The 14,368-nt window shown below is 38.7% G+C and overlaps 1 non-coding gene across 1 annotated transcript; it reads right to left on the bottom strand.

Moving 5' to 3' along the window:
- Nucleotides 1-8,170: 8,170 nt before the first annotated feature.
- On the bottom strand, nucleotides 8,171-8,277 carry LOC141716258 (small nucleolar RNA R71). Its single transcript, XR_012572975.1, has one exon. It is a non-coding gene; the product is annotated as a small nucleolar RNA R71 (small nucleolar RNA).
- Between the last annotated feature and the right edge of the window lie 6,091 nt (nucleotides 8,278-14,368).

The raw sequence follows: 14,368 nt of genomic DNA, 5'->3' as shown, positions 1-14,368 counted from the left end.
ACTTTGCCACAGAATGTAGGAAGCCAAAGCAAGTAAGGAAGAACTCTTATGATTCAAATCAGAAGAGTAACTCTGAAAGGGCTTATCTGGAAAAGGGAAGAAGCTGAGATAATACTGATAGTGAAGATGAAGAAGATGGGAATCTTGCTCTTATGGCTATTGATGGAAATACTACATCGTCAAGAAAAGAGGTAAAATTTACCGATGATGAATTAGTTTATCATCTAGGAGGTTCCTTAGATTGTGCTCGTCGTGATAATGAAATATTAATTCAACAGATCAAAGACCTTGAGAAAGAGGTCATTGAATTAAGACTTGTGCATATTAATCAAGACAAATTAAAAGAACAAGTATCTTTTCTAGAGAATAGAGTTGACTGTTATAGACAACTCGAAACTATTCTCAAAGACAAGATCACCGGTCTTGAGACTAAGGTTAAAGCTTACTTTAATTCTTGTTCGAAGGCTAAAGAGTTCTATAATAAGCAAGCTATTAATAAAACATCTAGAATAGGTTTTGATTACAATGTTGCTATTGGAGAATTAGGCATAAACTCCCCTCCTCATGTCTCTGCTAAAGGTAGGGAAGTACCACATATGCTTAAGGGTGTTGATAAACCCCTCTATAAGGGATCAATTGCTGAACCATTTGATGAGACCTCCTTTTTTTATTCAAGAAGAAATACATGCTGAAGATCTTGCTAATGAGAAGGTTGTTTCCAAGCCAAGTGTGTCAAAAGTTCCAGTCAAAGTTGTGAAAGAAACTGAGACTAACTCAGACACACATGAGTTGGATAACAAAAATGCCATGTCTACCATACATAATTTTCCTGTTGTTAATCCCTCTCATAAAGCATGTGGTGTTCCTAATTGTATGTCTTGTACTTTTAATTTGATGTATGCTTATTTTAATTATAAGCATGTTTCTAGTGATAAGACTACTCCTCGTCAGCATGTGAATAATAGGAAGCATGATAGGTCTAATACGGCTAGTCCTCCTAAGGCTAGAAAGGAGACATTTGTGCCTAAGCCTAAATAGAAATTTGTTAAGGCTGTTTACAAGGTCAAATGTCCAGTCGTTGAAAAAGTTGAGAACATAAAAGTTAAGAATGTTGTTTTGCCTGATAAAGGCCAATTCTACAAGTATGCCGGACCCAATCAAGTTTGGGTTCTGAAGAAGGTCTAATCCATTTGTATTGCAGGGTATTAAATAGGTAAAACCGGCAGTGTGGATTCTTGACAGCGGATCGTCAAGACATATGACCGGAGATAGAGCCCTGCTATCAAATGTGGTTGAGAAAGCTGGCCCAGTAGTTACCTTTAGAGATAACATTAAAGGTTTAACTGAGGGATATGGCTGTTTGCAAGCTGGAAATGTTATCATTGATAATGTTATATATTGGTCTACAAACAGACTTGTGCACTCAAACAGTTTTAGGAGAAAATCAAACTTCTTTCTACATTAGTGATTTCTTATGTCATTAAAATCTTTTGAAATCACTATTGTACATCATTTCTCTTAAAAGATTAAATGTATAATTTTCATTCATTATAGATTTTAAGTACATTTAATCTCTATATTGCCATATGTTTTATGATATAGGTTTAGTCTCCAATGGCTTTCTTTCATTAACAGTCATGAGGTTGAAAACCCACAACTTCTATCCCAGACTATAAAGACAAACATAGAAACAGAACCAACCAACACTCTCTTACCACTAAAATGAAGTATGAATGAGCGTGAGGGAGATAGTGCCTTAGTGCACCACATAAGGAAGGTTCTGAAGTCAACCCAGCAGCTCTGTCTCCTACAAAGATGAGTATTATTTAAACTGAGACAACTGCTAACCCCCATACATCTTCTCAAAAAGATGTAATGGCTGAAAAGGCACAAAAATAGTAACTAGATTCATCCTCTCAACATGGTGCGTCTATTGAAATTTTCCTGTCGGCCAGGGTATCCGATGTAGTGTCACCACCTCAAATAAAAACAATTCTTGATGCACAAGGAAAGGTTACACACACAAAGGTGGAGTTGACGGAAACCAGAGTTTCGACCATTTTAAGGTCAGATTCGATTGTTCAAGGTTCTTTAATGGACCAATTGCCTTTACAGGTGTTAGGAGAGGATACTGATCCAATAGCCATATGTCAGTGGTCAGTGTCTACCTCCCCAGGCTTAAATCCCCTGGATGCATCTGCGGATAGTGGATCTGACATAGGCGCAGATCGGCAACTTGTTGACAATGATTCAGATATTACCTGATGAGTCACAAGGAAATGTCTTCACAGACATTAGAAGGGAACTTTGATCTTTATGCTAAATTCGTTGGATCATTGTTTACCTTCCCAGAGTTCAAATCTGGAACCCTAAAAGGAAAACTAGCAACTTATAGATTATGACTCAGATTCATCTGACGAGTTTAACAAGGATGGGGATTTGCGAACTCCCATTCCACCACCTGTGACCTCCTTAAGGATGACTAAGGTGATTTTCCTTGCAGGTACAGCTGAATTTTGGAGCTATGAGAGGAGTGATACATTTGTGAGAATGAGTGTAAACACGAGTGGAGAGAAGCGTGAAACACATGTGAGGTACACTAAACAGAATCACACACTCACAGTGAGGAAGAAAGAGAAACTACTTGTTATTTCTTTTCCAACCAAGTGGAATATGAGAACTCCTTCAGACAACGGCATACATTCCTTCTCTAAGGGGGAGATAAAAGCTTAAGTAATAGTTTGGACGAAATAGCATATGTCATAGCCTATTTGTTTATTCAAGGATTTAACTCAACTCAAATAAGAATGTAACAAGTAAATAGTGGATCTACCGTCAAAGAGATCTCTCAAAGTAACATATGTCAAAGGATTCAGAAACAATGTTCATCTACAGACTTGAGGAATTAATTCACTGGAAGAAGTTCAAGAAATTGATCAAGCCTCGGTGATATAAATCAAGATTGTGGATTTAATCAAGTGACAGAGATCTTGTCAGGGTATCAGATAATTAAAGGGATTTAATCTGAAGAAAATGAAGTTATCAGATAATTATGATTGATTCATAATTTTCAGAAGATTTTCAGAAGAATGGTTGTTGTTCAAAGAGTGGTATTAATTCTCTATTAATTAATTAAGTCATATAATTTAATTAAGAAAATAAATTATATCTGCACAGATTAATTTATTTATTAATTGAATTAATTGATTAATTAATTCTGAATTAATATTATGAATTTTCAGAATTAATTTTGAATTTATATTCAATATTAATTCAGCATGACAATCAATTGAATTGGTATGACAATCAGATTGTCATGCTAGTTCAGGAGATAGTCATACCGATTGTCATGGTAGTACAACAGATTGTCTCACTGAAAGTTCTACCAGCTATGGGATTGTCTTGCTAGTTCAATCAATTGTCATGCCGATTGTCTTGCTAGTTCAATCAATTGTCATGCTGATTGTCTTGCCAATTCAACGGATTGTCTCACCGATTGTCTTGCCAGTTCAATTGATTTGTGTTGATTGATTTATTAAAGACAACAGCAGCAGACATTGAAATTATCCATCAGACATTTAACGTACTTCAATAACTCAAGAACAAAAGCACAGCAGCCGAAACAAACATTACATCTCTCACTGCTGAAACCAGATCATTAATTTCTAGCAATTAAAGTTAAATCTAAACCACTAGAAATCATTCTTTTGTTCTTGTGTAACTATCTAGCGGATCAAAATCCCTAGAACTTAATCTCAAATTGCTTTTAGCATGTGATCTTTTTATTGCAAAAATAGAAAAAGTTCATGTCGAATTTATTCTAAATTTGTGATAATCTATTTGAGATTAATCCCTTATAAACGATACGGTTGTTGTAACACATTTCAAGTTTAATAATAGTTTTATTTAACTTGAATTTTGTTTCACTTTTTTATTCCGCATTATATTCGATTAAATGGTATAGTTTATATTCAACCCCCCCTCTACAAACATATTGGGACCTAACAAATCTTTAAACCCCTGGTCTTCTACACTTTGATTCTTTCCCTGGATTGAAAGCCAATCTTCTTATTTACCTTTCTATACCTTCATGGTGTTGTGAAGCACCTTATGCTTCAAGATAAATGTTGTTTATGATTCAGTTTATTGAATTAATTTATTTATCATGTTATTATTATATAATTGGATTATTTTTAAATATGGACCAGATTCGTGGTCGGACCAGATTCATGGTCATAATAGCCCAATGCGTGCCTTGGATCCAGTGTATAGAGCAAATTTGGGAGCCTTGCTCGGGGTTAGTGCGTGACTGATCAGCAACCTAACCTTGGTTTTTAAAAATAAAAGTAAATATCCAATTATAATCATTGCTTATCAGGAAACTTGATTCCCTATATCATTTCAATTGATCATTATTTAATATCAGTGTTGTCAATATGACTTGATGAGCTGGTTAGCTCACTCTTGCGAATCTATTTATGTTCTTTTCCAGTTAAGAAGGAAACTGGTGGTGGCGAGGATCCCCAGTCGAGTGCGTAGGCTAGGTTTTCAGGTTGAAATGGAATAAGCTAGCAGAAGGTGTGCGGCTTGGTGTGTGTTAAAAGTTTGTAATAAAGTTTGACTTCAGATGTAAGATAAATAAATTTGGAATTGTGTACGTTTGTAATAAACAAGATTGTGGCTTATGGACATACTTTGAACTGTTACAATCCGTGGTTATGGTAAGTAGGGTCATTGCATATATTACTATTATATAATTGGGTTTATATATGGTGTGTGTTGTGGACCCCAAACTTCTGACACGGGTTTGGAGGGCGCCACACAAAGCCTTAGTCAGTGAGTCTGCAACATTATCATTACTATGCACTTTACATTTATATCTCCGTAATCATTAATCTCATTAATAAGGTGATATCGCCTAAGGACATGCCTAAACAGTCTCCTTGGCTATTTTGAAAGCATCAATATATTTGGCTTCCATTATAGAATCACCAATGTTCTTGTTTTGAACTATTCTACCTAACATTACTTATATTTAGACAAAACACAAAACAGACATAAACACAAAATCATCCTTGTCTTTCCAAAAATTTGGTTCAGAAACTAGCATCAGTGTAACCATTTACAACTAGTTCCTTATCTTCTCCGTACACCAAAAATAAATCTTTGGTACTCTTGAAGTACTTAAGAATATTCTTGAAATCTATCTAGTGACCCTCACCCGTATTAGACTGATATCTTCTCTCATGCTCAAAGTATACAAAACATTAGGATAAATACATATCATTGTACATATTATAAATCCAATTGTTAAAGCAGTGGAACTTTCTCAAATGGCCCTTATCATCTAATGATTTAGGGGTCAATTATCTTTTGAGATCACTATCCCATGAGACATCGAAATATATCCTTTCTATGTCTCCTGCATCCTAAAATCATGAAATACTTTATCAATGTATGTACTCCGACTAGGTCGATTAATCTCTCCAATCTATCTCTATAGATATTGATCCCTAATATATAGGTAGCATCGGCTAAATCTTTCATCGAGAAACTATTTCTCAACCAAGTCTTAACAGCCTGTAGAGAAGGTATGTCATTCTATATTTGTTATATGTCATCTATATATAATACTAGAAATGTCACATTGCTCCCACTAACCTTCTTGCAAACACATGGTTCATCTTCATTTTGAATAAAGCCAAACTCTTTAACTGTTTCTTCAAAACAAATATCCATCTCCTTGAGGCTTGCTTTAATATATAAATATATAGAAGCAACTTATAGATCATCTTAGCAAACTTTGGATCGACAAAACTCTCAGTGTTGTATCATATATACATCATCTTCAAGGCTTCTATATAAGAAAGCGGTTTTGACATCCATTTTCCAAATCTCATAGTCAAAGTAGATATTTCTAGCAAAATCCTAATGGACTTGACCACAATAACTGGTGAAAAAGTCACATCATAGTTTATACCATGAATTTGTTTGAAACGTTTTGCCCCTAGTCGCGCCTTATACGTCTATACTTTACCATCTGTTGAGTGGAATTTATGACACTTTATAATGCTCTATTAAGCTTTGAATTTGTGTATTTGTACTCATGTTATTGGTGTTTTAATGTATTTTCTAGTGTTTTTGCATTTCAGGCATTAGTCTGAGAATCAGGTGAATTAGCATTGATTTGATGCTAATATGGTGTTAGGACGGTGTCCAAGGAATAAAGATCGCGAAGACCGGCTCAAATCTGCAAGAAAAGGAAGAAGTCAAAATTTTGGCAGAAGCCCAGCACGCCCGCGCTAATCAAGCGCGCGGTCGCGCCCAAGCATCAGAGAGCCAGCGCGTCCGCGCTGATTAAGCGCGCGGCCGCGCTGTGTCGGGATAGCAGAATCCTGTTTTTACTTGGCTTTTGAGAGAAAGACTTCTTCATTGCATGAGGCTGTTATATAAACAACTTTAGGTCATTTTTTATAAGATATCAAGTCAGAGACATATCAGAGCTAAGGAGAAGACGGCAAGAGACCTATAGCACAATTCAACAAAGGCGAAGATGACCTAGTTTATTCTTGTGAATCTTTGTTTTGAGTTGTAATCTTGGATGCTCGTTTTTTATTTTGTTGAACCTATACTCTTGTGTTAACCTTATTTGATTATTCGTTATAAAGACTACATTTATTATACCATGCTTTCATCGAAACCCACGTTGATGATGAGTCCGATTATGGGCTAATCGTTATCGTGGGGTTCTAGCGAATTTATTTATGAATTTCTTTAGTTAATTTATTTTGATGCCTTAGTGTGGTGTGATTGTATGATAACCTAGTATTGGTTGTGCATTTTTGTCTTATGAGTGTCGCGAACTTATAAGAAAGTGTGTTAATTCTTAATGAAGCGAAAGTGAATATAAGGATTTAGAACTTGCCATGCTAGCATAGGTTTATGTGTTATTGTTTTACATGATACGTAGGTAAGTTTAACCATCTTACTTGCCCTATGTAATCAAGATAGATAACTTGTGCTTAAACCGTTATGTTGTCAAATTCTACAGACATATAGGGTCTCAATATAATTGGTGTCTATTCAGCTTCTATCTCTTTTGTGGATGTCTGGTAGTATGGTATTCGTGCAACAAAAGTTGGCGTTTATCAGTTTCATGTTGTCTGATTAGTGTCATCACCATTTCATGCTAAGGTTAAGAACGAAAAGGCTATTAAATGAAGTATTTAATGAAGTTAGAATCCCATGTTTGTCATATATATTAATTCAATCAATCTTATTCCCTTAGTTATAATTATTAGTTTAATTCTTAGTTATAAACAACCTCAAATTATTATCGTCTTAGCATTGAATAATAACCATACATTGTTGCTTAAGTGCATAAATTAATTAGTTAACCAAGCCAGTCTTTGTGGAAACGAATCTGATCTATATCTTATACTACTTGCAAACGCGTATACTTGCGTGTAATTTAGCGCGTGTTTAGCGACTAACAAGTTTTTGGCGCCGCTGTCGGGGACTGGAATGTTAATTTTTAGTTTATGTGTTTTCCATCAGTGGTCGTTAAAGTTCATTGACTTGGACATTGTTACTTATTCGTTTCCTTGTCTTATTTCAGGTACTCTAGCGAGGGTGTATGCATGCGCGTTCGCGTACTTGTAAGAGAACACTGGATAAAGCCGAGGAAGAAGTTGTGGTGGTTTGAAAGGAAGTTTTTGAAGAAGAAAAGAAGGTAAAAGAAGAAGAAGAAGAAAAAGTCGAGGAACCAGTTTTAGTAGAGATGGGAGATCAAGCAGAAAATCCTAAGGATTTGATGGACTATTCTCAGCCCAAGATCAATGATATTCAGTCAAGCATCATCAGGCCAGCCATCAGGGCTAACACTTTTGAGATCAAGTCAAGCACGATTCAGATGATACATAACTCAGTTCAGTTTGGGGGTTCTCCTACTGAAGACCCCAACATGCACATCGGGGATTTTATCGAGATCTGCGACACTTTCATGTTCAATGATGTGACTGAAGATGTTATCAAGCTGTGACTCTTCCCATTCTCTCTAAGGGACAAAGTTAAGTGTTGGTTACATTCTCCACCAGCAGGGTCTATCACTACTTGGGAAGATCTTGCTCAAAAATTTCTCACTAAATTCTTCCTTATGGCAAAGACTGCTACAATCAGGAATGCTCTTACTCAGTTTGCTCAGAAAACTGGAGAATCTTTGTGTGAGGCTTGGGATCGATATAAGGAGATGCTAAGGAAGTGACCACAACATGGCATTCCTGATTGGATGATTATTAACTATTTTTATAATGGATTGGGTGGTACTTCTAGACCCATGCTCGATGCGGCATCAGGAGGAGCCTTGTGGGCTAAGAGATATGATGAAGCTTATGAATTGATTGAACTGATGGCTGCTAATGAGTACTAGAATCCTTCCCAGAGACTGATTCAGGGAAAAGTAGCAGGAATTATGGAGTTGGATGCAGCAACTGCTATAGTTGCCTAACTTAAGGCTTTGATGATGAAGGTGGACACTTTGGCTAATTATGGGGTTAATCAAACCTCTAGTGTCTGTGAGCTTTGTGCTGGTGCCCATGAGACTGATCAGTGCATAATTTCTAGTGAATCAGCTCAGTTCGTGAGCAACTTTCAACATTCGCAGCAGCCTGTGCCAGCCACTTATCATCCCAACAACCGCAATCATCCTAATTTCAGTTGGAGTAATGCTCAGAATGTGGTTCAACGGCCTTATCAGCAGTATCCAGCTAAGCAGTACAACCTCCTTGTTTTCAACAACCGTAATATGCACCAAGACAACAACTTCATCTGCAACAAGCTAATGAAAAATCTGAATTAGAGGAGTTGAAGCTTATGTGCAAGAATCAAGTTATTTCTATCAAGACCTTGGAAAATCAAATTGGGAAAATTGCCAATGCCTTGCTAAATCGTCAGCCTGGTACACTACCTAGTGACATTGAAGTGCCAGGAAAGAGAGAAGCTAAGGAGTAGGTAAAGGCAATCACTTTGAGGTCTGGAAGGGTTGCGAATCCTGAACAAACTCAGGTATTGACTGAAGAAGCTGGGTCTGAGAAAGAAGTAGAGCAGCCGGAAGGAGAAGCGGAACCAAGGAAGACTACTGTTGAGCACACTCCTCCTTAGGGTAATACAGGGGAGAAACATATCTATCCTCCACCACCTTTTCCTAAGCGGCTGCAGAAAAAAAAAGCTGGAAAAGCAATTTGAGAAGTTTCTGGAGGTGTTCAAGAAACTTCATATCAACGTACCTTTCGCTGAGGCTCTTAAGCAGATGCCTAGTTACATAAGGTTTATGAAAGGTATTCTCTCTCGGAAAGTGAAGTTAGATGATTTGGATACAGTCGCTCTCACGGAGGAATAAGTGCTTTGCTGCAACAGATTTGCCTCCGAAGCTTAAAGATCCAGGAAACTTCACTATTCCGTGTACTATTGGAAAAGTGTCTTTTGACAGATTCTTATGTGACTTGGGAGCTAGCATCAATCTGATGCCTTTGTCAATCTTCAAGCAGTTGGACTTACCTGGTCCAAAACTGACTTATATGACTTTGCAGTTGGCCGACCGTTCTATTACATATCTGCGAGGTATTTTGGAGGATGTCTTAGTCAAGGTTGATAAACTCATCTTCCCTGCTGATTTCATAATTCTTGATTTCGAGGAGGATAAGAAGATTCCCATAATCTTGGGAAGACCCTTTTTGGCAACTAGCTGAACCTTGATAGATGTGCAGAAGGGTGAGCTTACAATGCGAGTGCTGGATCAGGATGTAACTTTTAATGTGTTCAATGCTATAAAATTTCCTATGGAAAATGACGAGTGCTTAAAGGTGGAGTTGGTCGATTCTGTGGTGACTTCGGAACTTGATCAATTGCTGAGGTCTGATGCCTTAGAGAAGGCCTTATTGGGGAATGCAGATAGTGAATATGACGTAGGTGAAGAGCAATTGCAATATCTGAATGCTTCTCCCTGGAAGAGGAAGATTGATATGCCTTTTGAATCTCTTGGAATGGAGGAATTGAACAAAGCTCCTAAACGCCTCAAGCCATCTATTGAGGAAGCTCCCACTCTTGAGCTTAAGCCTTTACCTGAGCATTTGAGGTATGCGTTTTTAGGTGATGCATCTACTTTGCCTGTTATTATTGTATTTGAACTTTCAGGTAGTGACGAGGAAAAGCTTCTGAGGATTCTGAGAAAGTTCAAATCGGTAATTGGTTGGAATATAGCAGATATCAAGGGAATCAGCCCTTCTTATTGGATGCATAAAATTCTGCTAGAGGAAGGTAGCAAGCCTACGGTAGAGCAGCAACGAAGACTTAATCTGATCATTAAGGAAGTAGTCAAGAAGGAAATTATTAAGTGGCTAGATGTAGGGATCATCTATCCTATTTCTGACAGTTCATGGGTGAGCCCAGTTCAATATGTGTTAAAGAAAGGTGGAATTACTGTGGTAGCAAATGAGAAGAATGAGCTTATTCCTACACGAACAGTCACGGGGTGGAAAGTTTGCATGGACTACAGGAAGCTGAACAAGGCCACGAGGAAGGATCACTTCCCCTTGCCCTTCATTGACCAGATGCTTGATAGATTGGCTGGTCATGAGTACTACTGTCTTCTGGATGGTTATTCGGGTTATAATCAGATTTGTATCGCTCCAGAAGATCAGGAGAAGACTACCTTCACTTGTCCATTTGGTACTTTCGCCTTCAGACGAGTTTCTTTTGGTCTGTCTAGTGCACCAGCCACATTTCAGAGATGTATGACGGCCATATTTTCCGATATAATTGGACAGAATATGGAGGTATTCATGGACGATTTCTCTGTATTTGGCAATTTTTTTGATGAATGCTTGCAAAATCTTGGACACATTCTCAAGAGGTGTGTTGAGACCAATCTGGTTCTCAACTGAGAGAAATGTCACTTTATGGTGCGACAGGGCATTATTCTCGAGCACAAGGTTTCTAGTAAGGGTCTTGAGGTGGACAAAGCCAAGGCGGGGGTCAATGAGAATCTTCCTCCACCTATTTTTGTTAAGGGAATTCACAGTTTTCTCGGCCATGTGGGTTTCTATACGCGTTTCATCAAAGACTTCTCTAAGATTTTGAAGCCGTTGTGCAGTTTACTAGAGACAGATGTCCCGTTCAAGTTTGATGACGAGTGCCTTGCAGCTTTTGAGACATTGAAGAAAAGTTTAACCATGGCTTATGTCATAACTACACCTGATTGGAATGAACAACCTTTTGAGATGATGTGCGATGCAAGTGACTATGCAGTTAGAGCAGTTCTTGGGTAGAGGAAGAACAGAATATTTCATATGGTCTACTACACTAGCAAGACCCTAAAGGGTGCTCAACTAAATTATACTACGACGGAGAAAGAACTTTTGGCTATTGTCTATGGTTTAGAGAAATTTCGATCTTATCTACTTGGGACTAAGGTGACAGTTTTCACTGATCACGCTGCAATTCGTTATCTCGTCTCAAAGAAGGACTTGAAGCCTAGATTGATTAGATGAGTTCTTTTGCTTCAAGAATTTTAACTAGAGATCAAGGACAAAAAGGGGACTAAAAATCAAGTCGCTGATCATCTCTCATGTCTAGAGAACCCTAATGCTACTTCATTGGATAAGACATTTATAAATGAGTCTTTTCCCGACGAGCAGCTGTTTGGAGTGTAAGAAGAAGAACCGTGGTTTGCAGATATTGTGAACTACCTTGTGAATAATATCATGCCTCCCGACTTATCTTATGCTCAAAGGAAGAAGTTTCTGCTTGAAGTGAAGTGGTATATGTGGTATGAGCCATTTCTTTTTCGATAAGGAGCTGACCAAATCATCCGGAGATGTATTCCTTACAGTGAAATAGGGGGGGGATCTTGTGAGATTGCCACTCAACAGCTTATGGAGGACATTATGGTGGAGAAAAGACATCAACTCGTATTCTGCAAGCAGGTTTCTTTTGGCCAACCTTGTTTAAAGATGCTCACCAATTTGTTTTGAAATGTGATCGATGTTAATATGTGGGTAATATGTCTAAGAGGGATGAGATGCCTCTTAATGTGCTTCTCGAGGTTGAGGTCTTCGATGTTTGGGGAATTGACTTCATGGGGCCATTTGTCTCATCTTGTAACAATCAGTACATCTTGTTGGCGGTTGATTATGTGTCAAAATGGTATGTTGCCAACGAAAGATACGAAAGTGGTGCTTAATTTTCTTCACAAGCAGATGTTCACAAGGATTGGAACTCCAAGAGTCATAATCAGTGATGAGGGGTCGCATTTTTATAAACGCAAGTTCACTGCTATGATGCAAAGGTATAATGTGAATCATCACATTGCTACGGCTTATCATCCTCAGACAAATGGTCAAGCTGAGGTGTCTAACAGAGAGATCAAGCATATTTTAGAGAAAGTTGTGTGTCCATCGAGGAAATATTGGTCTTTGAAGCTTGATGAAGCTGTTTGGGCGTATATAACAACATATAAGACTCCATTGGGAATGTCTCCATTTCAGTTGGTTTATGGTAAGGGGTGTCATTTGCTTGTGGAACTCGAGCATAAGGCATATTGGTCTTTGAAGAAATTGAATCTTGACTTGGATGCAGCTGAAAAGAAGAGGATGCTTCAATTGAATGAACTCGACGAGTTTCGATTTCAAGCTTATGAGAACAACAAAATATACAAGGAGAAAGTCAAGATGTGGCATGATCGGGCTCTAGTGCTCAAATAATTTGTGTCGGGGCAACAAGTTCTTTTGTTTAACTCTCGTCTCCATCTTTTTCCTGGAAAGTTGAAGTCAAGGTGGTTAGGGCCCTTCATAATCAAAACTGTGTTTCTGTATGGAGCGGTGGAAATTTTTGAAAGTGACCCGGGCCAAGCATTCAAGGTAAATGGTCAGAGGTTGAAGCATTACTATGGTGACACGGAAAACCGCGAGGTGGTTAGTGCCGTTCTATTGTCCGTTTGAGCTCAAGGTTCTACATCGATCTAGCGACGTAAAAGAAGCACTTCTTGAGAGGCAACCCAATTTGTTGTACATTAGTAGGTCGAGGAAGCAAGAAGAATGGAGAAAAACACAAAAAAATCAGAAAAAGAAAAAATTCAAGGCCAACTTCAGTAACCAAGCGCGCCCGCGCTGATCCAGCACGCGGCCGCGCTATTTTTCCAGAAGGTAAGCGCGCGTGCGCTGATCTAGCGCGTGGCCGCGCTAGTTGTCCAGGAGGTGAGCGCGCCCGCGCTAGTTGTCCAGAAGGTGAGCGCGCCCGCACTTTCTAATCGCATTCCCGCGCCGGGCCCTGTTCGAAAAAAAATAAAAACAACAGTTTTTAAGGGAATTTCAGGATTTTAACAATTAAATCAATTTCAAACCGAATTTTACTCTTCCACATCCCAAATTTCCCTCTCCAATTCAAACCCATTATTCCCACGATTCCCATAATCAATTTCCACTTCTATTCCATATCTAATTCTCATCTCTCCACCTATAAATACACACACTTATACACAAAATTCTCCACCACTTCATAAATTCTCAAACACATCTCTCTCAAACACTTAGATTGTATTCTCTCTTATTCGAAGCCTATTGTTAAGGAGCGAGGTTTTCTGCCATCAGGGAAGGATGGTAAGCTGTTGGAGATGATTCTTGAGATGGGTTGGGTTCCTTTTTGTGATGATCCCGCTCCTGTGCCCATGAGTGTTGTGCGGGAGTTTTATGCTAAATCTAAGGCAGAGAAGAATGGCTTCACGGTGGTTAGGGGGATGACTAGAGAGTACAGTGCTGATGCAATTAGGATGGTGATTGAGCAGCCCGTGAGGAAGCCCGGTCAAGACACGTGGAACGATAAGACCCCCAGGGACTTTGACTTGGATCTGATCATTGCAACTCTCACTGGAAGTTCAAGAGGGGCACTACTGATTACTCCGCGTTCCCTACATCATGCATGAACAGGTTTGCACGGGCTTGGAACTCGTTTATTTGTGCTAATATCCTGCCATCTTCGTATGTGCATGTGATTACTGTGGAGCGTGCTCATCTGCTATGGGGTATTGTTCAGGGTGATTACATTGATTTGGGGATGGTTATTTATCAAGGAATTTTGAGGTTCTTGAGAGGAGGTACCACATGTGCTATACCTTATGCGTCCGTCGTGACGAATCTGTGTGTGGCAGTTGGTGTTCATTGGCCCGCACAAGAGCAGCTGCAGCTTCCCAGTGCTCCTATCGACGGTTCTATGCTGTTGAGCATGCAGGAGTGGGGAGGAGGAAAGCTCGATCCTAAGGCGATTGGTTATTCATATTCTTATCATCCAGGTTGTGTACCCATAGATCAGATGTATG

Source organism: Apium graveolens, chromosome 3 (assembly GCF_009905375.1).
Source record: "Apium graveolens cultivar Ventura chromosome 3, ASM990537v1, whole genome shotgun sequence".
Lineage (NCBI taxonomy): Eukaryota > Viridiplantae > Streptophyta > Magnoliopsida > Apiales > Apiaceae > Apium > Apium graveolens.
This window is presented reverse-complemented; position numbering and strand designations above follow the sequence as displayed.